Source organism: Berghia stephanieae, chromosome 12 (assembly GCF_034508935.2).
Source record: "Berghia stephanieae isolate SIO BIC M18660-M18661 chromosome 12, UCSD_Bste_1.3, whole genome shotgun sequence".
NCBI classification, from domain to species: domain Eukaryota; kingdom Metazoa; phylum Mollusca; class Gastropoda; order Nudibranchia; family Aeolidiidae; genus Berghia; species Berghia stephanieae.
In genome coordinates this window covers 12,534,202-12,558,246 of record NC_088371.1, presented here as the reverse complement: position 1 = coordinate 12,558,246, position 24,045 = coordinate 12,534,202, and the positions used below count along the sequence as shown (strand labels likewise).

The following is a 24,045-nucleotide window of genomic DNA, read 5'->3' as shown; positions in this document are numbered from 1 at the left end:
TCTTTGTTATTGTTTTTTTGTTGTTTTTTTTTTTTTTTTTTTTTTTTTGCCATCTGCGTTTTGAGTAATTCTAAATAAACTCTAATAACCAGACTATAAATGGTTACACATAGTTTTGTGTGTTGGTCCGTTATACTTCCGGATGGCAATGATGTGAGCTTATGCGCCAAGCGCATACTATCTATATTATTATAACAATTTTATCACAAGATTTAAGCCGAACTAACTAACGGATGAAATCAAGCGGAAAATTAGACAAGAAATTGTTGTCTTGCCGCTTATTGAGAACACATGTTGTCTTTAAAGTTAATGAACACAATAGAGTACGGTATGGATTGTCACACACTGCGTGTTTTGTATGAACCAACTTAAATATGCATGGATAACTCTTTTCTCTGTTTGGACAGATCTAGCTTTATTTGGCGTAAACATTAATTGGAGTGCGTTGATTGATTGTTGGATAGGAAACAAACAATTTATTGCATTATTTGCAAGCTGTAACACAATATAAATCTTAGTTACAGAGGATTTAACCCTCTCCTACTTACCAACTATAGGAAAATCGTCACATTCGTTACAACACAACCAACATTTTTTAAAAATTAAATTTCTCTTGCACATCATAAAATTTAAAGAAAATTAACAGTGTGTGGTAGAGCATGTTTTGCTAAAGAAATTATGTATGGCAAGAACTTTCTGCTATTGTATTTGAATGATAAAAAATCTATTTTTGTGTTAGTTGGGTGTGAAGTTTTGGGGAACATCCTGAAAATGACTGGTATGGAAAGATTTAATTATGATTTTCAATAAATATGCACGCAAAGAAAAATCATTAATTGAAAACATTGAAAAAGAAAACCTATGGTCTGTGCTAAATTTTAAACAAGTACTGATGTTTTAAAACTAGTGTGTTGACATGACACATAATACACAATACGCTTCTGGTCTCAGGGTCATGATGTCTTATCTTTTAACCTACAATAAATGCTGGTCGTCGATAAAGATCATCCATCCTCGCTCTCTTACTCCCCGTAATCCTAATAATAATCTGCCTATATTATAATATCCTGCTACTAAAATAATTCTCCCACCTTCTTATGTTTCAATAGGTAACCTTATTCATTGTTAATCCTCTAGAAGACTAGTAACATACTTCCAATGAGTTTGGATCCGGAAGAGGGGAAGGTGTGGTGATATGACGTGACGACTGTTGCTTCCAATTGCATCTGGATATCAGATTTGCCAATGGCGTGCACGTCGAGTGCGGCTATGTGGTCTAATGTTATGACACTCGCTTTTGGATCGGAAGGTCTTGGGTTCGCTCGGCGCATAGTTGAGTGCTTGGAAAAGACTCTTTACTCACATTCTCTCACCATACTCATGTGTAAAATTAGTACCTTGCCGAAAGAATTATAATATCGCCTAACAGGCGTCATGTCACGTCCTACATGTTAAGTGTTGCTGTTGGTTAGGGACCCTTTGCAAAGCGCTTTGAGCAAATTTAGTAGATATTGCGCCATATAAAAGCTCTATTTTCTTTTTCTTGTTTTTTTTTTTTTGTAACAAACTTCCACGGAGTTTGGAACCGGAAGAGGGGAAGGTTGTGGTGACGTGACGTGACGTGACGACTTCTGCTCCCATTGCATCTGGATATCAGCAGCAGTCCTGCCAATAATGTGTGCACGTCGTCGAGTGCAATAAGTGTTAATAACTTAAATATGTGTATGACTGGTATTTATTTGTAAACCAGATGTACGCCTCTTGTTATCGTAGTATGTCAATCATGTGATATCTATCGCTACGGTTTTTATTTTCGCAATGACAAACACATACAGACAGCCAAACAGCTTCGTCATCGGAGGTGGAAGCTTTGTTTATATAAGAGAACATCCCCTCGTTAGGCTAAAAACACTTTTTTTTTAAATTGAGCTTATTATTAATATTATATATATATATATATATATATATATATATATATATATATATATAGAGAGAGAGAGAGAGAGAGAGAGAGAGAGAGAGAGACAGAGCAATATCCACGAATCGTGCGCTAAGTGTTTTACAAAGGGTCACTGACCAACAGCAAGACATGGCGTCTGTTAGGCGACATTACAATTCTTTTCCGACAAAGACAATGCTGTTAACGACCAGGTACTCATTTTACACCCGAGTACGGTGAGAGAATGTAAGTAAAGAGCCTTTTCCTTGTCCGAAAAATTGTAATATCGCCTAACAGGCGTCATGTCCTGTCCTACATGTTAAATGCTGCTGTTGACCTGGGACCCCTTGTAAAGCGCTTTGAGCGCATTTAGTGGATATTGCGCTATATAAAATTCAATTTATTTTTTTTTGAAATTTTTATTTCAAAAGACCCGAAACTCGTTGTTCTTATCATTTCAATTCTAAAACTTACTTTTTACGATCTGATTCAGCCCGAAATGAAAACGTTTGGAGTCGGTGGGTTACAATTAACGCCGCCTTTCAAAAAGTCAAAAGCTAAAAAGTTTTGAACTTTGAACCTTTTGACAAGATAAAGCCATTCGGCCCATGGAAATTGAGAATTGTGTAATTCAGTCATTGTCGATGAATATAGCTGCTCAATCCATCCATGTTGTTAATTATTTCCAGAGTCTTGAGGCTGTCAAGATCTTGTTGTTGTGACTTTAGTACAGAGGGCACTGCAATATTTCCTAGTTCTTCAGGGATTAATTCGGCATCATCTGAATCCGGAAATTTCTGATATGTGACCCATCTTCTCAAAACGGTATTATGTCGGAACGAACCACATGCTTAAAAGCCGAATTTAATGGTAAACTGGACAAAAATATAAATTGTTGGCATTAGCACCCTAAAATATGATATCCATTCTCATCAATAAATAGTATAAACTCAACACAAGTCTGATATTGCTGGCTATAAATACAATTTTCAACATCTTAACTAACCCGACTTAATACCGTTTTGAGGCAAAGGGTCACATATGTAGAGAGATCCTGGTTCAGGGTAGTTACCATTGATGTTAGTGGTCTCCCTACATATTTGTTGCCATGAAGGAAATATTCTTTCATTGCACAAGTGAGATAAGTGCTCTATAAAATCTGAACAAAAAATGGACATGATTCTGTATAGAGCGTATTTTCAAGGATTTTACCGTGTCAGTTGATATTCGGAATGCTTTATTTATTCTCAAAGCAGGAGAGATTAAACTAAATTTCCATCGCACAGTGGACAATGTCTATTAGCTATTTGTGACCATTCGGCTCAAAACGGTATTAAGTCGGGTTGGTTAAGATGTTGAAAATTGTAGTTATAGCCAGCAATATCAGACTTGTGTTGAGTTTATACTATTTATTGAGGAGAGTGGATATCATATTTTAAGGGGCTAATGCCAACAATTTACATTTTTGACCAGTTAAACATTAAATCCGGCTTTTAAGCATATGGTTCGTTCCGACATAATACCGTTTGGGAGGATGGGTCACTTTTTGTCTTTCTTTATTTTTTTATTTTTTTTTTTTTGTGTCATCACATTTACAGTATCTATCAATGCCTATCATTAACCATCTTCTAGTCAAATCCGGGTCAATGGGTGTTATGCGTCTGAAGTACCTTGCACTAAAACAAAGAACCAGTCAGTATTTTTGAGATCATTGTCACCCAATCGATCACTGAACAAGCCCAACAACTATTGACACTTGCTGTTACAAGAGAAGCCACCCACGGCTTTCCCATTGAGCTGTCGATGAAATACAAAAACAAACCAAAAGAGAAAGAATTGATGTAACAAGGGCTTTTAGTTATCTATCGGTTTCCACGTCATCGCTAATGTTACGGAAATTTCAAAATAGAATTTAAAATTACTTTAAAAAGTACAAAACTTTTCTTTTATGTCATTATTCCGTGTCTGAATTGCACTGCAAATGAACGGCATTCATGTGTGACCATAGTGCGATGGTTGGCTTAGATTTATAGTGCAATTTAATTTCCCACGACACGTGTACACAACCTTGATTTCTATGATTGACAAATCATGCACGCACAGTGCTGTCGCATTCCTCACCCGTTATCGGGCCACGTTCAGTATCTTATTTCGTAGATCGTTTTAGTATTGTTAAAAAAAATAAATAATCTTTTTAGAATTTAGTTGATTTGTGTTTGAGAGTTTTATCTTATAGATAGAGCGAAGTTGACGTCAGTCAGGTCTTTTTTATTGTTTTTTGCCATCTGCGTTTATGAGTAATTCTCACTAAACTGTATTAACCTGACTATAAACGATCATGGTTACACAAAGGTTTGTGTGCCGGTCCGTTATACTTCGGATGGCAATGTTGTGAGCTCTTTAGCCAAGCGCATACTATCTATATGGCAATATCCACTAAATGAGCTATTACCGACTAGGCACTCAATATTCACATGAATGCGGTGAGATAATGTATAAAAAAGCTTTTCCAAGGACTCAATCTTGCGGCGCTTACATCGGACTGGAACCAAGAACGTACTGGTCCGAAAGTTTGTGATGTACCACATGAACACAAAGCCGTAATCAGAATCAACCGAAATGAAAGCGGATTTTTAAAGAGCATTTTGTGAGTGTATTGCCGGTCTTTGAAAAAAACAGAAAGCTGGTCCTTCAAGTATCGATCGATTCAAGCAAATCTCATCTTTGCAAACATTTTCAAACCTGGGACTTCAGTGACGTCTTCAAGGAAGTCCCAGGTTTGAGAGTTGTTTATAATTTTTAACAATAGAAGAAGAGTTTATTTTTAATCCACCAATATTTTAATGAGCATTTATTTCGCGCAATATCCACTAACCATGCTCAAAGCGCTTAAACAAGGGGTCCCTATCCAACAGCAACATTTAACATTTAGGATAAGACATGACGCCTATTAGGCGATATAATAATATTTTTTTCGGACAGAGACAACGCTGTTTACGACCAGGTACTCATTTTACACCTGAGTACGGTGAGATAATGTGAGTAAAGAGCCTTAAACAAATAAAAACAAAATTTAACAGACGGCCTTTTCGTCCATTTTTACCCTGTGTAGTGACAGGTAATGTAAGATCACTGAAAAATAAATTGATGAACTGTTTTCACTGTGTCGTTTTAATAGTGACTATCGTCAAGCCTCCATAATAGCGTTAACAGAGACTTGGCTATCTCCTCACATACCATCATCATGTTTTAATATTGAACAATATTCACTATTTCGAGGAGATCGGACTAATGTAAATAAACGAACTGGGGGTGGGGTGTGCACATATATTAACAACAAATGGTGCCACCCCAATAACTGTCAGATAAAGAAAATGTATTGTGACGATAAAATTGAATTTATTACTGTTTCGTCACGACCATATTACCTACCCCGGAAATATACTCATGTCATCATCATCAACGTCTACATTCCACCATCATCAGACAACACCACAGCGAAAAATATTTTGAGGAAAGAAATACAGGACATTCAAATTAAGTCACCCGATGCCGTATTGATGGTCACTGGCGATTTTAACCAATGTAACGATTTTACTCTCCCGGGACTTCATCAATACGTGGACTGCGAGACAAGGGACAAAAAAAACATTAGATTTATTCCTGTGTAATATTAAAAATAGTTATAAATGTTTACCCCGTGCCCCATTAGGTTTATCTGACCACTGCATGCTCTTGCTACTCCCCACCTACCGCCCTGTTTTTAAACGTGTAAAACCAGTAAAGAAAAGTGTACAGATCTGGAATGGAAGTGTGTGTGAAGATTTGCGTGGTTGTTTTGAATGCACTGACTGGAATGTTTTTATCGAATCATGTGATAGTGTGGATGAGCTGAATGACTGTGTTGTGAGTGAGTATTTAAAATTCTGTGAACAGCTAGTGTCTTGTAAAAAAGAAATAAAATATTATCCTAACAACAAGCCTTGGATAACAAAAGATCTAAAACTTTTATTGAACCAAAAGAAAACTCTCTATACTAGTGGAAACAAAAAAGATCTGAAAACAAAACAAAAAGAGATAAAGAGGGTAATATCTAGTTGTAGAGATAAGTACAAAAATAAAATTGAAAAATGCTTTTCTTCTGGGGATATAAGGGACACGTGGCGGGGGCTTAAAACTGCTGTGAACTATAATCCAAAGCCCACGATTATATCAGAAGATATCGAAATTGAAACTTTAAATAAATTTTATTCACGTTTCGACACAGCAAACAAATTTGATATTGAAAATGAAAAACATAAATTAGACAGGGCTTTGGAAGATGAAATGACTATTGAGGTCAGTGAAGAGGAAACGAGATTCGTATTTTCGAAACTAAACGAGAGGAAGGCTGCTGGGCCGGATGGATTGAAAGGAAAACTATTAAAAGAATGTGCCCACCAGCTTTCCCCCATTTATACACATATTTTTAACTGGTCCCTCCAATGCGTTTCAATCCCTGAAATTTGGAAAACTTCAAAAATTATTCCTGTTCCAAAAAAGAAAAACTTGAAACTATGAACGATCTCAGACCTGTTGCACTGACTTCAATAGTCATGAAATCTTTAGAAAAACTTGTTCTTGTTAAAATTAGGAATCAGTTTATGCCATTGAGTGATAGTCATCAATTTGCTTACAAACCAGGACGTGGCGTAGAGGATGCCATTTTGCTGTTTACAAACAACATCTACAGGCATCTAGATCACGCTAGGAGCTATTGCAGATTGCTTTTTGCAGATTTTTCTTCAGCGTTCAATACAATGCAACCTCAGTTGGTTGTTCAAAAATTGACTAGTCTGAATTTAAACAAGTATATAATTGCTTGGGTGCTCGAATTTCTTACGGAGAGAGCACAATATGTTCAATTAGGGCAAAACAAATCTTCCTGTATAACTACAAATACTGGTGCTACTCAAGGTTGTGTATTGTCCCCTGTATTATTCACAATATACACGAATGACTGTAGAAGTCAAAACCTGAGTGTACCTTTAATAAAGTTTGCAGATGACACCGCTCTTCAAGGCCTCATAACAAATGGCAACGAAGTGGCTTATAGGCAAGAAATTGATAGATTTGTGTCTTGGTGTGATGCCCACCACCTAGAGCTTAACATAAGCAAGACAAAGGAGCTAGTGATTGACTTTAGGAGAGTGAAGGAACCGATAGAACCGTTAAAATTAAAGGACCAATTCGTCCAGCGAGTTCCTCACTACAAATACCTTGGTGTAACGATTGATGACAGGCTCAAGTGGGATGAACACTTGAAAATAATTAGGCATAAGATGTGCAGACGTACATATTTTTTATCGAAACTCTCTCAGTTTAGAATAGATAAAACCCTCTGCACATTATTTTATAGAGCAGTAATCGAAATTGTTTTGTCATTTTGTATAACAGCTTGGGGAGGCAATTGCTTAGCAGTGGAAAGGAACAAAATAAATTCAAATATTAAAAAATCCATTAAACGCTATATAAATGATGTTGACGATGTAGATCTTTTATACGAGAAATTTTGTATAAATAAAATAACTAAAATATTAAATGACCAGTATCATCCACTAAGACCATCAATTATTATGTCAGAAAGAAGTGGTCGCCCTTTCTCTATTTCAACGAAAACAGAGAGACACCGAAAATCTTTTCTGCCGTCCAGTATTAGGCTTTATAACAACAAGCAATAATCATTTTATATAATTATTTCTCATTTTTACTTTTTTTAAATATAAATATTAATTTATTAATTTATTTGTTTTGCAATCTTTTCAATTTTCAATTTATGGTGACAGTTTTAACTATTTTACAGTGTTGAAATTATTCATATTATAAAGCGCAGCTCTGGTTATAGAGATGCTCCTTTTTTATATATATACATCCTATTTCCATTGTATTTTTATCTTATGTGTAAATTATAACACGTCTGTACAAAAAATTTCCTTTTTGGGATGCAATAAAGTATTATTATTATTTTATTATTATTATTATTATTATTATTATTATTATCCAAGGACTCAACTATGCACCGAGCAAGCGAGGCTCGAACCGAGGACCTTCCGATCCAAAAGCGAGTATCATATCACAAAACCACTTAGCCGAAGAACGAGTTTTCAGGCCAATTTCTTTTTTTTTTTAAGACGTTTTATTGTTTTCTGAGTATTGCAGTGTAGGACAGTATAGTGAATATTATACGATTCTTCCACTCTTGCTTTTTGGAATTCCGAACGTGTTCCCAACCGCTATAAGTACTTGCGAATTCCAAAACGCAAGAGCGTAAGAAACTTTTATTCTAGATACCCGCCCCTCATTCGATTCCGATTTCGGCATCTCTGAGTAAAAGACATTTTCAAAAGTATTAAATGATAGTCTATCTATCTTGATACTTCTTTTTTTCAAAAAATCGAATTCTTTTTTTTTGTTTGTTTGTTGCTTTAGGTCTCTTCCAACACAATTGAGGTTATATGAGAGACCGCTGAAACTAAAAAACAAGCAATCTAACAAAAAATAGTACAAATGTAAATCAAAATCATAACCTAAAGATATCATAAGCTAAATTATAAATAACCAAGAACAAACAGGCAGAAGATTTACAGAAAAAAAATATATCCCCTGTCAAAAATACAATCACAAACCAAAGAAGCAGGATAGGCTAGTAAAGAGAAGAAGAAACGACATCACTATCGGATCGTACACCCATGCGAACATCATAGGTATATGATTCAAGGGTGATGCTCCCATCCAACCACCCGCAATCGAATTCTTTGTGAAAGTCAATGTTTGATAATCTGACGTCACAAATTATTATTATTGTAAACTTGATATCATTACGTGTTAAAATAATTAGGGAGAGGGGTGGAATAACAGTCATTTTAACCAGCCAAGCAACAAGTGAACAATTCTTAAATCAAATTAACCCTCTCCTTACCAGCCATTTTCAGGATATTCCCCAAAACTTCACACCCAACTAACACAAAAATATATTTTTTATCACTCAAACTTAATAGCACTAAAGTTCTTGCGATACATAATTTCTTTAGTAAAACATGCTCTACAACACACTGTTCATCTTTTAAAACTTTTATGATGTACAAGAGAAATTTAACTAAGAATAATGTTGGTTGTATCGTAACGAATGTGACGATTTTCCTATAGTTGGTAAGGAAAGGGTTAATTAAGACACAAGATAACAGGCACTGGTGTACGATAAAGATCTGAACAAATGTGTATAAAAAGGTGCCAGACAAAGCAAGAAATAATAATACTAGAAAAAACCCTGAACACATAGCATCAATTATTTAGTGAGAACTAATCCCTTACATGGTGTCAAAAAATAATAACAAAGTTGACTAAGTCAACGTTGTTTCTTCTATTTCATTTAAGAAAGCCAATTGCCGGAAAGGACAATTTTACAAACCCAGCGAAAACGCCGCCAAAACCTTCTCGGTTTTTTTTTCCATCATCATTAACCCGCTTGTTATGTATAATTTCTTAAATAATATATCACTTCTACTTCGACACCAAAATCGTAAGCAAAATAGTTGAAATTTCTAGACTCAGGTAGCACAGATAGATGTAGAATTGACATAAACGTAATGAAAACCCGATGTGTTGATGACGTCATTGGGTGTATCGGTACCATAGGTATATTATTAACCTTTTAATGATGCCATGCGTTTATGTAAAATACTCACAACATATGTGAGCCAGGTTAAACATACCAACTCATAAAACGGTGTGTAACCTTTTATGTTATAGTCTGATTGATATAATTTTGTAAGAAGTAATAATTAACAGGTCTAAAAAAAATATGAAATAGCTGAGTGACGTCAGCTTCGTTCCTTCTAGAAGCGCGGCCTAGTTCTAATTTAACCTAACCTCGGATTTTGTCATTCTGGATGAGTAAATAATAATTCAGATATCCTGACTGGTCTCGTGATATAGTATTCGGCTTTTGTCCTCTAGGTCCATAGTTCGGATCCCACAAAAACAAAAACAAAACAAAAAAAAAATTATTTTAACCCGTTGATTTAGGGGAAAACCCGATTTTAATACAGTTCAACAACGCCACTACCACAGTATCTCATTCATCTGTAGTGTTTCATTCATCCTGTTTGTTGATAAAGGGGAACCCGAAACGTCCACTTTATCTGTTTTCGTAATTAAATTGAAACTTACATTCAATTCCATATTATTGTTATTTATACAGCGTAATAGCAAAATATTACGTGGCGCCCCTATTATACTTTGTTAAAATAACCAAAAAAGGAGGGGGGGGGGGGAGAGAAAAAAGCCGAGCAAGTCAAGAATTTTCTTTTTTAAAGACGAACCCAGTTTTATTAAAATTGAATATATTATATTTTGACGCGTAAGGATATCATGATGTTAACAAGAAAGGAAATGAGTTTTTAAAAAGTACCAGAAGACAATAGAGATTATTGTTAGAAATTGTTAGTTTATTATCAATATACGTGTCTGCTCCACTCACTTTTCTGAATGATATCCTTACAACAATGTCAAATCGTATTATCAAATTACTAAATTCGAGAACAAAAGAATACATTTTGATAAAATGATAGGTGAGGTAATACATAACACGATTCTTGAACTCCCAAGTTCGCGCAGCAGGGGTGTATGTTCCGGAACTCATTCGGAATTTCCAACGCCCAGGCGCGTCGTGTCTCATCTTACACGTAAAATGTTGCTGTTGGCTTGCGGCCCCGTGTAAAGTACGCACGATGAACACGTCATTCGGTGGCTATCCCGCTATAGATAGAATGAAGTTGACGTCACTCTTGTCTTTGTTATTGTTTTTTGCCATCCGCGTTTATGAGTAATTCTCACTAAACTGTATTACAAGTTTATGGTTACACATAGTTTTGTGTGTTGGTCAGTTATACTTCCGGCTATGAAACTCACAACATTGCCATCCGGAAGTATAACTGACCAACACATAAAACTATGTGTAACCTTAAACGTTTATAGTCTGGTTAATACAGTTTAGTGAGAATTACTCATAAACGCGGATGGCAAAAAAACAATAACAAAGATCCGTGTGATGTCAACTTTATATTATATGTACATAAAAGATCCAAGTGTATTGGTAACATAGTTTTATTAACCTTTATATGAGCAGTATTCGGTTATGTGGTCTAGTGGTATCACACTCGTTTTCAGATCGGAAAATCCTGTGTTCGAGCCTCGCTCGGCGCACATAATTTTTTGTAAAATCGGTTATGAGAGTAGGTATGAGTATAAATAGACTACCTAATTTTGGAAGACATTATGATCTAAAAGAAGAAAAATAAACTACGTATCGTGAACAAAGAGTTTATTTGTGTCAGTACATGTATTGGTACCTGAGCGTTTTATGAGTTCCAGATAGTGTGAAAAGCGCGTAAATTATTTGTGCTGTGCGGTTATGTGGTCTAGTGGTACGACACTCGTTTTCGGATCGGAAGTTCCTGAGTTCGAGCCTCGCTCGACGCATAGTTCAGTCCTTAGAAAAGGCTTTTTACTCACATTTTCTCACCATACTTGGAGTGTAAAATGAGTACTTGGCAGTTAGCAGCGTTGTCTTTGTCAGGAAAAAAGTGTAATATCACCTAACCGGCGTCATGTCTCGTTCTACATGTTACGTTTCAGGGACGCTTTGTAAAGCGCTTTGAGCACGTTAAGTGGATATTGCACTGTATAAAGAAAAAAGCTCAAAAGCTTAAATTATTGACTGACCATTTAAATAAGTATACTTTCGATGAAATCGTTCGCAATAGAGGAAACGAAGTTGATGTCACTACCACTTTGTTACTAATTTTTGACAGCTTGTTAGTGATTAGTTCTCACTAAATTATATCAGTCAGACTATGAACGTTAAAGGTTACACATCGTTTCGTGTGGTGGTTTGTTTGATTTGGCTGGCCGATGTCGTGAGTATTTTACCTAAACGCATAGCATCAATACTACAAAATAAATAAAAATAAAATAAAATTCCCTTTTATTCATCCCATAGGGAAATTTTTCTCTAGGGTCTATTCCAAGGAAGAACTGGAATAATCCAGGCGTCTGCCTCAGTGCAGCGCCGCAAATTGAGCAAGGCAGGGCGAGGTGACTTGCTCAAGGCCACACAGCGCAGCGACGGTGATCGAACTCGGTACCTTTCGGGTACGAAGCCAAGACCGTACCACTGAGACACGCAGCCCAACAAATTATTCTTACCATGCAGTTCATCTAAATCGTTCTTATTACACATAGTTTTCATTACAACCGATTTGGAGTGATAATCTGGCTTGGCAGCTCTGACAATGCGATTAAATCGAAGCTAAATAGCCGTTCTCAAGGCAGGAAAAAAAAACGCGTTTTGACACTTTGGCCTGAAATCCCGTTCTACAATCAATTTATTGAAATTAACCTCGTCTTCTTATCAAATCCACTCTCAAGTCTGGGACTTCAAGGAACCATTTCAATGAAGTCCCAGGTTGAGATATTTCTTTTTGTCAGGGTAAGGGATTGATAAAATTTAAAGGATGAGTTTTCTGGCCAAAACTTTTTAAAAATTGTCTTTTTTTCAGCAAACGACAGAGCAGAGAGCATATCGGTAAAAAAAATAATAGAAAGTAATTAATGTTTACAGTTAACACCTAATTATATTGGATCCGTTCCAGAGATGTAACACTCGCTTTGCATCTGTGACATGACAAAACACATTGTATTTTTAAAACTTGGAATTGAAGTTTGTGGGTTTGTTTGTCTTTTTAACTTCTTATACATGCTATGCGTATCTATCTATCTATCTTTTATTTATCCATCTGTCCATCTATCTATCTATCTATCTATCTATCTATCAATCTATCTATCTATCTATCTATCCATCCATCTATCCATCCATCTATCCATCCATCCATCTATCCATCCATCTATCCATCTATCCATCTATCTATCTATCTATCTATCTATCTATCTATCTATCTATCTATCTATCTATCTATCTGTCTATCTTTCTATCTATCTATCCCTATCTATCTATCTATCTACCTATCTATATATCTATCTACCCATATCTATCTATATCTATCTATCTATCTATTTATTTATCTACCTGTCTGTTTCTCTGTCCGTCTGTTTAATTCTCCATCCATCCCTCTACCACTTCCCGCTCCACACCGCATCATTCCTCTCCCTTCTGCCCCCTCCCAATCCAAGACAAAATAAACCATGTCTAATTTTTGATGTTATTGTCTGATTGATATTATTTTAGGGAGAACAAATCACCCAAGGAGGAGATCTGAGTACTATAACAAAGAGCTGAAGAATGTCAACTCCATTCCCTCTATTGATGCAACACGTTTAAGTAAAATGTTCACATCTACCCGCCAGATGAAACGTACCGACCAACATACACCAATCTATGGCACATGAAACGTTCAAAGCCTAACTTGATATAATATTTCAATTTGAACTTATCACCCAACTGAAGGTCTGAAAAGCATAACAATTTTTCAAGTAGAACTTATTAACCTAACTGAAGGTGTAAAAAACATAACAAAGAGCTGAGTGACGTCAACTTTATTCCTTCTATAACTATCGTTTATCTCCTGTCTATCTGGACTAAGTATGATGTATTATCATTTTAAGCGTTTCTCTTATTGGCTGGAGAAGGGTTTTGAGCCGAAACGTTCCGTGTATTTTTGTTCTTTTTTTTTAAAGCTGTTATATATCCGATTGTGTATAATATCACTATTATTTTAACCCGTTGAGAAGTCTCAAACCTGAGATTTAATATTGAATTCATAAATTGAAACGCTATGCATACTTTTTCATAATCTCATACAATAGGGAACAAAAGTGTAATGTCAAAAAAAGCAACTGGTTCCAATCTCAGTGGAAGAGTAAAGCCACTCTTCTGGATGACTGGATACATACCTTGCTTGTGTAATTGGCCTTATCGTTTCATAGCGATGGCATCTTATTTTCTTGTCTAAATATATGTTGGTCGTCAATAAAGATCATTATTCCTCCTTCTTGTAAGCCCCGTAATCATAAAAATCTGCCTAGATACACACCCTGCTACTTAATAGTTATGCCACTTTATGATTCAATAAAGTAACCAATTCATTATAAACCCTCTTTCATGAATACACACTTCCAATGAGTTTGGAACCGGAGGTGTATAAGGTGTGACGTCACGACTTTCCTGCCTTATTATGGATTTGATTTACCATTGCTGTAATGGACAATATTTTTGCGTTGATTTGAAAGTACTTGGATTATACAGATGAGCCCAAAAAAAAATTTTCGGTTATCCTACTTGAAAATAAGTACTCGTCGATCGATACTATACTATATTTACTTTGTATAGAGCAGTTTCATTAGGTGCCCCAAACGTAAACAAAGGTCTAGAAGCACATGGCAAACCACATGTTCCTGTCTTGACAGCTCAAGTTCCAATGTAAATTATAGAAAAAAAATAACCTTTAAAATTTGGCTGTTAGGTGGCAAAAGAAACCCATATTCATAAATACTCGATCATGCATCAAATAATGTCTAGATATGGATATTTTATGGAACAAAAGGTAAAATTTATCAAAAGTTACAGTCTATCTATTTTTAGACCAGAGCAAATTATTGCGCTGGTGTGAACAAAACGAGAATTATTCGGAGCCTGATTTTCAGAATAATTTAGTCTTATATTATTATTTCTGCAACTGTTAGATTTTATGTAAACATATTTTCAATACTGAAAGTGTATTGCCTACAACTCAAACTACAAAATTGGGAGACCTATATTGTGCGTAAATTATTCCGGTCCCTAACGAAAATCACTAGCAACTTGTTATTGTTTACGTTTGGGGCACCTAATTATACTGCTCTATATTATGCAGTATCGTGATTCTATGTGAACTTCGAACAAGATATTATGTAAGTGGCTGTTGTCGTGATTTTGTAGTCAATTGAATGAACATGTGATACTAAAAAAAAAATACTATTGTAAAGCACCTCTGAGCACTATTTGTGGATACTGCCGCTATCAAATAATTATTATTATAATATATCATGCAATAAAAGATGTGTAGCCAAATTGTAAAAAAAGCATTTTGTCAGTGTGTAAGAACTTCAGTCCTTCAACCTGGATCTTATTTCGTTCTGTTTCGTTTTCAATTTATAAATTGTCTCCTTATTTATATGTTTCTTCTTTTTTCTCTCTTTTAAAATAAACTCTTTCTTCTGTTCTATCTTTCTTTCATATTCTATGCTGTATCTATTTATCAATTTTTATTATACTTTTTCTAAAAGATGATTGTAATAATTTCGATTTTCCTTTAATAAGAACATTTTTTTTAAATGTTTTACACATTTGTGACCCATCCTCTCAAAACGGTATTATGTCGGAACGAACCATGTGCTTAAAAGCCGAATTTAATGTTAAACTGGTCAAAAAATATAAATTGTTGGCATTGGCACCCTAAAATATGATATCCATTCTCCTCAATAATAAATAGTATAAACTCAACACAAGTCTGATATTGATGGCTATAAATACAGTTTTCAACATCTTTACCAACCCGACTTAATACCGGTTTGAGGTAAGGGTCACATTTTTATAAGTATCGAGTTGCTAGAAGTTTAATTGTCTTTTTTTTTTTTTTACTTTCTTTATTTTTCCCCTATATTATTTTTTCTGTTTGTTTTTACATTTGCGTTGTCTGCTTTAGTTACATTTTTAAAGCTTTCTTTTGTTTATTTGTCTGTTTTGTCATGTTGTTGTTGGTTTTGTTTTGTTCGTCTTTAAATATTTTTTGTGGTGCGACGTGGGGGGGGGGGGGGGGGGGGGGGCAGCTCTCCCTTCCCCCTTATAAACATGTTATACATCTAGAAATATAATGGATATAGAAATATAAGAATATATATATATATATATATATATATATATTATATGTATATATTTATATATATATATATATATGTATATTTATATTATATTATATATATATATATATATATATATATATATATATAAGTATATAAGTATAATATGTTACTGTGTCCACGTGTTTGTTTGTGTAGCTAGAGTGTATGTTTTGCTTGAGTGTATGTGTGTGTGTGCAAAATGTATGTACATATGTAATAATTGTGTAGGTATATAGCTAGGTTATTATACCAATTACAATGGAAGCGATTTATATTCATGTTTTCGTCCAACGTGATTCGTTGCTGTGCAACGATTGGTGGACATTTCTCAAAAAATGTTTTTAAAAAACACTCATTTATTGTTTACGAAAGTTATAAACATACCCATGTGTCAAGCTGAATAAAATGACCAATAGTCTTCAACAGTCGTAATGTCACTTCCTTCCTTATGACGCATGGTAACTTAGTAACACTGGCTCTAAACTATCGGAACAATGGCGGACGCCTGTATGAAATATTTCTCCGACGAGCATAAAAGCGTTTTCAGACGAAAACAAACCCATAAATTTGATCATGTTTTGACTTTTACACATTCTGATCACAAGGCATACGAAAAGGGAACGAAAATTTCTAGCTAGCATGAAGAATAAAAAGTAATGATTTTCTTTGTTTAGAACCAAGATGGCCGCCGTTGCCGGGCGCGTGACATCAGACTACTGAATCGTATTGTGATGTTGGATATATGATTTCAAAAGCTGTGATAATTTTACTATGTGGGTCACTTTGAGCACAGAATGTTCCAATGTCCAATCGTGGGGTTATGTGGTCTCGTGGTTTGACACTCGTTTTCTGATCGGAAGGTCCTGGGTTCGAGCCTCGCTCGGCGCATAGTTGAGCCCTTGGAAGAGGCGCTTTCCTCATATTCTCTCACCGTACTAAGGTGTAAAATGAGTACCTGGCCGTGAACAGCGTTGTCTATGTCGGAAAAAAATTGTAATATCTCCTAACAGGAGTCATGTCTCGTTCAATATGTATCTTGTTCTGTTGGTCAGGGACCCTTTGTAAAGCGCTTTGAGCACGTTTTGTGGATACAGACAAGGCTTTAGATAGTATGCGCTTAGCTAAGAAGCCCATAACATTGCCATCCGGAAGAATAACGGACAAACACACAAAACTGTGTATTCATGATCGTTTATAGTCGGGTTAATACAGTTCAGTTAGCATTACTCATAAACGCGGATGGCAAAAAACAATAACAAAGACATGACTGACGTCATCTTCGAACTATCTATATAAAAGCTCAATTAGGAAATTGATTAAGACCAATGACCTCGAGAACACGGAAAGGTACTATAGATCATCCCCTTTAGTAACCATTTAACTCAACTGCATTTCTTACCAACGAATCGACTGTACCCTCCCTACTAAAGAAATACCACACAATTGGAGGAATTCGTATCGTATAGATAGAATGCGCTTGGCCAAGAAGCTCACAACATTGCCATCCGGAAGTATAACGGACCAACACACAAGCTTTGTGTAACCATGAACTTTTATAGTCTTGTTAATACAGTTTAGTGAGAACAACTCACAAACGCGGATGGCAAAAACAATCACAAAGGCCTGAGTGACGTCATCTGCATACTATCTCTACAAATATCGGCAGCGTTGATTTATATCAAGGGCTTTCATAAATAATTCACGGTTGCCTTTAGCTCAATTTGCACGTGTAAAACAAACTAACCGCCCCCTTCCAACTCTCTCTCTCTCTCTCTCTCTCTCTCTCTCTCTCTCTCTCTCTCTCTCTCTTCTTCTCTCTCTCTCTCTCTCTCTTCTTCTCTCTCTTCTCTCTCTCTCTCTCTCTCTCTCTCTCTCTCCCTTTCTTATCTATCTATATATATATATATATATATATATATATATATATATATATGTGTGTGTGTTTGTATACATATATACACATCCACTTACACACAACACACACACACACACACACACACACAACCACACATGGTTATCTATCTTCCATCTATCTATCTGTCTATCTACCTATCCATCTATTCATTTATCCATCCATCCACCCATCCATTCATCCATCCATCAATCCATTTATCCATCTATCTATTTATAAAACTATATCTATCTAACTCTCTCTCTCTCTCTCTCTCTCTCTCTCTCTCTCTCTCTCTCTGTGTGTGTGTGTGTGTGTGTGTGTGTGTGTGTGTGTGTTTAACTATCAATCCATCCCCCAACCACTTTCCACTCCACACGTACACCCTTCATCTCCCTCCCGTCGCCTCCCCTCCCCACACCCCTTCCCTCACTCATTGCAATTCCGTTCAAATACATATTATTATCATAATAGATGATAAGATGATATCAAGCAAGAGATCCAATCAGCCATTATAACTACACGATATCTGCTATATAATGGCAGACTACTGCATCTACTTATCAATTCATTCAATAAAATAATTGTAGTCAAAACGATAATAAATGCCTACACTGCGTAGTTGATTACCATTGATGTATATTTCAAGATGTTAGACGAGACGAACTGCTCTTTTACGTGCACTATTTTCTGACCCGTCGTTTCGAAACGGTAATATGTCAGGATAAAAACGATACCAAAAAGGTCACAATTTAAAGTTAAAACATTTTTAAAAATAACTATACATTTGCCTGTTTCCCTCTCAGCCAAGGACTCCTGTCAGGGCCAGGAGAAACCAAGAAATCTAATTCCAAGACAAAGAAAGAAAGCCTCATATAGAGGGGAGGAACTTGGTATCATTCAACCTTTTTGTGAGTAGTTCTCACTAAATGATATCAATCAATCTATTAATATACATCAATAGACTGGTTGAGAGAAAACTCATCATTCGACTGACGGCCTATCTAAAAAAAAAATTAAAAGTAAAAAAGATAAAACAGCGAGCATTTCATCAACTTTATTCATTCTATTCTGTATCACTGCGCAAAAATTATGCAGCGTTCAGTACAGAGAAGTGTGTTACTCACACACCTCATAGACTAAATCTATTGGAGATACACATCTTCCAATGATTAATCAAAGCCATATGTATGTGTTTAGTAATCGCTAGTTATCGCATAGCTACCTGGCATTCTGTACTATTCCAACAAAACATCTCTTCTCGCTTTAACCAACAAAATACATAAGAAAACAAAAAAGAAAAAGAAAAAAGAAAAAATTGTCGAAATAATAATTGATAAGAATGACACGAAAATTGTGAAAAAGTCTCAAACATGAGACTTCATAGAAATTAAAGGTCAAGAGTTTTTGATGTGTTGAGAATCAGAATAATCAACGGATTTTTCAAGTAAAAGGTCCCTTGCCCAAAGGAGGTGAAAAGTGTTTTTACATATAGATAGACAATGCTGATCTCTTTCTTACATTATATTATTACTGCATTATTCCCTGGTAGGGGGTCCGAAACTCTGTGGAATTATTTATTGTAAGTGAGCTCAGCTCGAGGTCTTACCAGAGTTGTAGTCAGTAATGAATTGGTGGTGTCAATTTAACACTAAAAAATATTAGGATAAATTCTGGATTTGAAATATAATGGATGGATTGATGGGTGGATGGATGTATGGATGGATGGATGGGTGGATGGATAGATAGATAGAAAAAGAGATAGATTCTTTGTCATCACTCATATTTAATTTCTGTCTATCAATCTATGAATCTATCCATCTATCCATCTACCCATCTATTCATCTATCCATCTATCTATCTACCGATGTATTCATATATCAACTTATACGACTAAACTATATCTGTATAATTATCTATCTATTTGTCTATTGTTTCTAATAAATCATTAAAATGTGCTCTCTCTCGCTCTCTCTCTCTCTCTCTCTCTCTCTCTCTTTCTCTCTCTCTCTGTCTCTCTCTCTCGCTCTCTCTCTCTGTCTCTCTCTCTCTCTCTCTCTCTCTCTCTCTCTCTCTCTCTCTCTCTCTCTCTCTCTCTCTAGATATCTATCTTCCTATATATATATATATATATATATATATGTGTGTGTGTGTGTGTGTGTGTGTGTGTGCGTGCGTGCGTGTGCGTTTGTATATATGTATTGATGTATTATGAAGTCATATTACATATCTATATATATATATATATATATATATATATATATATATATATATATATATTATATATATATGTATATATATAACTGAAATCAATCATCATCCATAATACTCCGGGCTATGACCGGTAATGATTATGAGGTAATAATACGTTTGCTGATGTATGTATGTTTTAACATTAACAAGATACATATTATCTGTACACTTAGTGAAAAATATAGGTATAGTGTTTATTGTCGCTTCGAGGGAGTATCTTCTATGATGTATTGGTAGCACGTCTTACGGGTGATCAGAAGGAATGGAGTTCGACTCTCAGCTCTGATTAAAATAATTTTCTTTAAATAATTCCCATTATTCATCCTTGAGGGGAAATTTTTTTTAGGGTCTATTCCAAAAGAAGACTGGAATAATCCGGGCGTCAGCCGCAGTGCAGCGCCGCAAAGTCAGCTAAGGCTAGGTGTCTTGCTCAAGGCCACACATCTATAGATAGTATGCGCTTGGCTAAGAAGCTCACAACATTGCCATTCGGAAGTTCTTGGAACGTGCTGAAAAACAGCCAAAGATTGTATACAAAGCACATGAAATAACCAAAAGTATTATTTTTAAAATGTGATTGATTCTATCCTTCAAGGCCGGTTAAACTCACTTTTATTTTTGTTTTATCTTAAAAGAAGACTGATGATTAAATGCGATCCTCTTTTTGGTGGGTAGGCAATAAAAATGATATTATTACTATTTTTGTTTGGTTTTTTTTTTTTTTGTTTGTTTGTTGCTTTAGGTCTCTTCCAACACAATTGACGTTATATGAGAGACCGCTGAAACAAAAAAAACAAGCAATCTAACAAAAATAGTACAAATGTAAATCAAAATCATAACCTAAAGATATCATAAGCTAAATTATAAATAACCAAGAACAAACCGGCAGAAGATTTACAGAAAAAAAATATCCCCTGTCAAAAATACAATCACAAACCAAAGAAGCAGGATAGGCTAGTAAAGAGAAGAAGAAACGACATCACTATCGGATCGTACACCCATGCGAACATCATAGGTATATGATTCAAGGGTGATGCTCCCATCCAACCACCCGCTTATTACTATTTATTTTCTGTATAGATAGCATGAAGTTGACTTCACTCGGGTCTTTGCTATTGCTTTTTTTGCCATCCACGTTTATGAGTAATTCTCACTAAACACTATTATTCAAACTATAAACTTCAAGGTTACACATAGTTTTGTGTGTTGGTCCGTTGTAATTCCGGATGGCAATGTGAGTTTCTTAGCCAAGCGCATTCTACTATCAATAGATAAGCTTTGAAGTCAAAACAATACAAAATCATCAGTTCAATATTCGGGTGTCTTTCCACAAGTTCCTGGCAGTGAAGGACAAAATCGGCAAAAGTCTCAATTGGATTCAATAGTCTGATGTCACGTCGCCCAGCATCGGCGGCCATCGTGGTTCTAAAACAAAGAAAATAGGTACTTTTTATTCTTCATGCTGGCTAGAACTTTTCATTTGTCTTGTGAGTGATCAGAATGTGTAAAAGTCAAAAAAAGATCAGATTTATAATGGGGTTTTTTTTTTCTCTGGATACACTTTTATGATCGCCTGAGAAATATTTCATAAGGGCGTCCGCCATTGTTCCGATAGTTTAGAGACAGTTACTAAGTTACCATGCGTCATTACGAGGGAAGCGACGTTACGACTGTTGAAGCGTATTCACTGGGGAGGGAGGGGGAGAACCACGCCTACCCCCCCCCCCCCCCCCCCCCCATCCCGAGCCCGCATCCTCTATTCTTTGTTTTGATATAGATAATATAATGATAAATATTACAAAAAATAGTGATAGACAAAAGTAAATAACAAAGCGAAACCAGTGCTAGGAACTTGCTGCGGAAAAACAGCCCAACATTCAAGTGATGGAAAAACACCCACACACAAACACACACACACACACACAAACAAACAAACAATATCAACCAAACAAAAAGGCAAAGCAAAGCAAAAAGTATTAGCAGCTATGTAGTCTAAAGGTATGACAGTCGCTTTCGGATCGGAAGATCCTGGGTTCGAGCCTCGCTCGGCGCATAGTTGAGTTCTTGGAGAAAGCTCTTTACTCACATTCTCTCAACGTACTCAGGTGTAAAATGAGTACCTGGCCGTTGACAGCGTTGTCTCTGTCCGAAACAGGCATCATGTCCCGTCCTAAATGTTACAGGTTGCTGTTGGCCAGGGACCCCTTGTTAAGGGCTTTGAGCACATTTAGTGGATATTCCTCATTTTTTTTAAACGTTAACTCCAAACTCAACTTACCTCAAAAATCAAAATTGACCACTCTTTCTCTCTCTCCTTCTCTCTCTCTCTCTCTCTAGATGCTAGATAGCTCCTTTGTTGGTCTACTTCATGTTTTACATCCCGCCCAGAGAACAATTTAAGAAATGTGATAATAATCCACCAAGCGCGAAAACACTCCACCACGTTTCAAAGAATTGAACATTGCACAACACAATATAGACTATCTACACACAATTTACACATTTACAATTATAACACTTTATGATATTCACACCACGATGCACATTGTTAGTACCTACCTACCATTAATTGTAATACTAAACTACTAATCCTTAGGAAACTAGCACAAGCTTAATTGATTACCAAAATAATAATCAATATCCTCCCTACTAAATATTCACTAATAACAAAATCACAACTCAAACTCCTCCATAGAAATGAAATAATTATAATAAATATAATTTTAAATCAGACATTGCTAATTAAATTACTTTGTAGAACAATTTGCTATTCACACATCACTTAAATTTATATCTATCTATGTACACAAAACGGATTTACCTCTATTATACTTATAATACATTATTTAACGACAATAATACTAATAATACAATACAATGTCATATTATTATAGTATAACATACGAAAGCGTGAGGGGTTAGTCACTCTTCAACTTTTTGACGGAAAAACTGATGCTAATTTAGCTATAGCTGCTCACACAAATCGCTGATTGTTCCAGCGATCTATGACGCTGCGATGAGAGTGATAGAGCGTTGCACCGAATAGACAAGTCAAAACCTTCTCTATATTTTATATTCCATACACACAAATTACAAATAGAATACATATATGTATACGTATATACATACATACATACATACATACATACATTCGTACGATACACACATACAACAGAACAACAGAACCGTAACTATGCCACCAACAGTGAAGCAAAGCAGCGAGCCGGTATATTCTGCGTGCGAACGAACGTACTCGACTCGACGACGCACGGAGCAAGCAAGCAAGCAAGAGGCAACCATTCATTCCTATCGTCGTCGTCCTGTTGTGATTGCGAGAGCTCGCTCACACGAACGGGTGTGACGGGGTTATATCAGTATGTATTTTTGTCACCGGTTGCACGACGAAAACAAGCAGCTACCAAAACAGTAGTGCCGGTTGTTTTTTTTTTTTTTTTTGTTTTGTTTTTTTTTTTTTTTTTTTTTTTTTTTTTTTTTGGGGGGGGGGGGGTTGTTGTTTTTTTTTTGTTTTGTGTTTGTTAATTATTGTTTTGTTGGGGTTTTTTGTTTGGTTTTTTTTTTTTTTTTTGTTTAATCTTTTGTTTTGTTTTTGTTGCTGCTTTTTTAAAGGGGGGGGGGGGGGGACTGTGTGTGTTCATGGGTTAGGGGGGGTTGTTTTTGTTTTGCATGGGTTTGTTTGTTTTGTTATGTTTTTGGGTTTTTTTTTTTGTTTTGTTTTGTTTTGTTTTGTTTTTGGGTGGGGGGGGGGCATTTTTGTTTGTCTTGTAGAAGTTTTTAAAATTAATAGGGGCTTGTTCTTTTTAGTTTATGTGTTGTTTTTTTTTATTGTTAAGTGTATGTGTGTGTGTGTGTGTGTGTGTATGTGTTTTTTTTTAAATGGTACTCGTTTACTAGAAAACACATCTACCAATATCTAACGGCAAGATCAATCATACTGGCACATAAAACCGCGTGTAACCTTTAAAGTTTGTCGTGCGGCGATGTGGTCTAGTAGTATGACACTCGCTTT

At 35.6% G+C, this 24,045-nt stretch overlaps 1 protein-coding gene across 1 annotated transcript in view; it reads right to left on the bottom strand.

The window, feature by feature from the left end:
• Positions 1–23,042, bottom strand: part of LOC144957478 (thrombospondin type-1 domain-containing protein 7B-like) — a 447,754-nt gene extending 424,712 nt beyond the window's left edge. Inside the window, exon 1 of the mRNA XM_078888764.1 lies at positions 22,997–23,042. The gene's annotated coding sequence lies outside the window, so the exon portion shown is untranslated. The remainder of the gene's footprint in view (positions 1–22,996) is intronic.
• Positions 23,043–24,045: the final 1,003 nt, after the last annotated feature.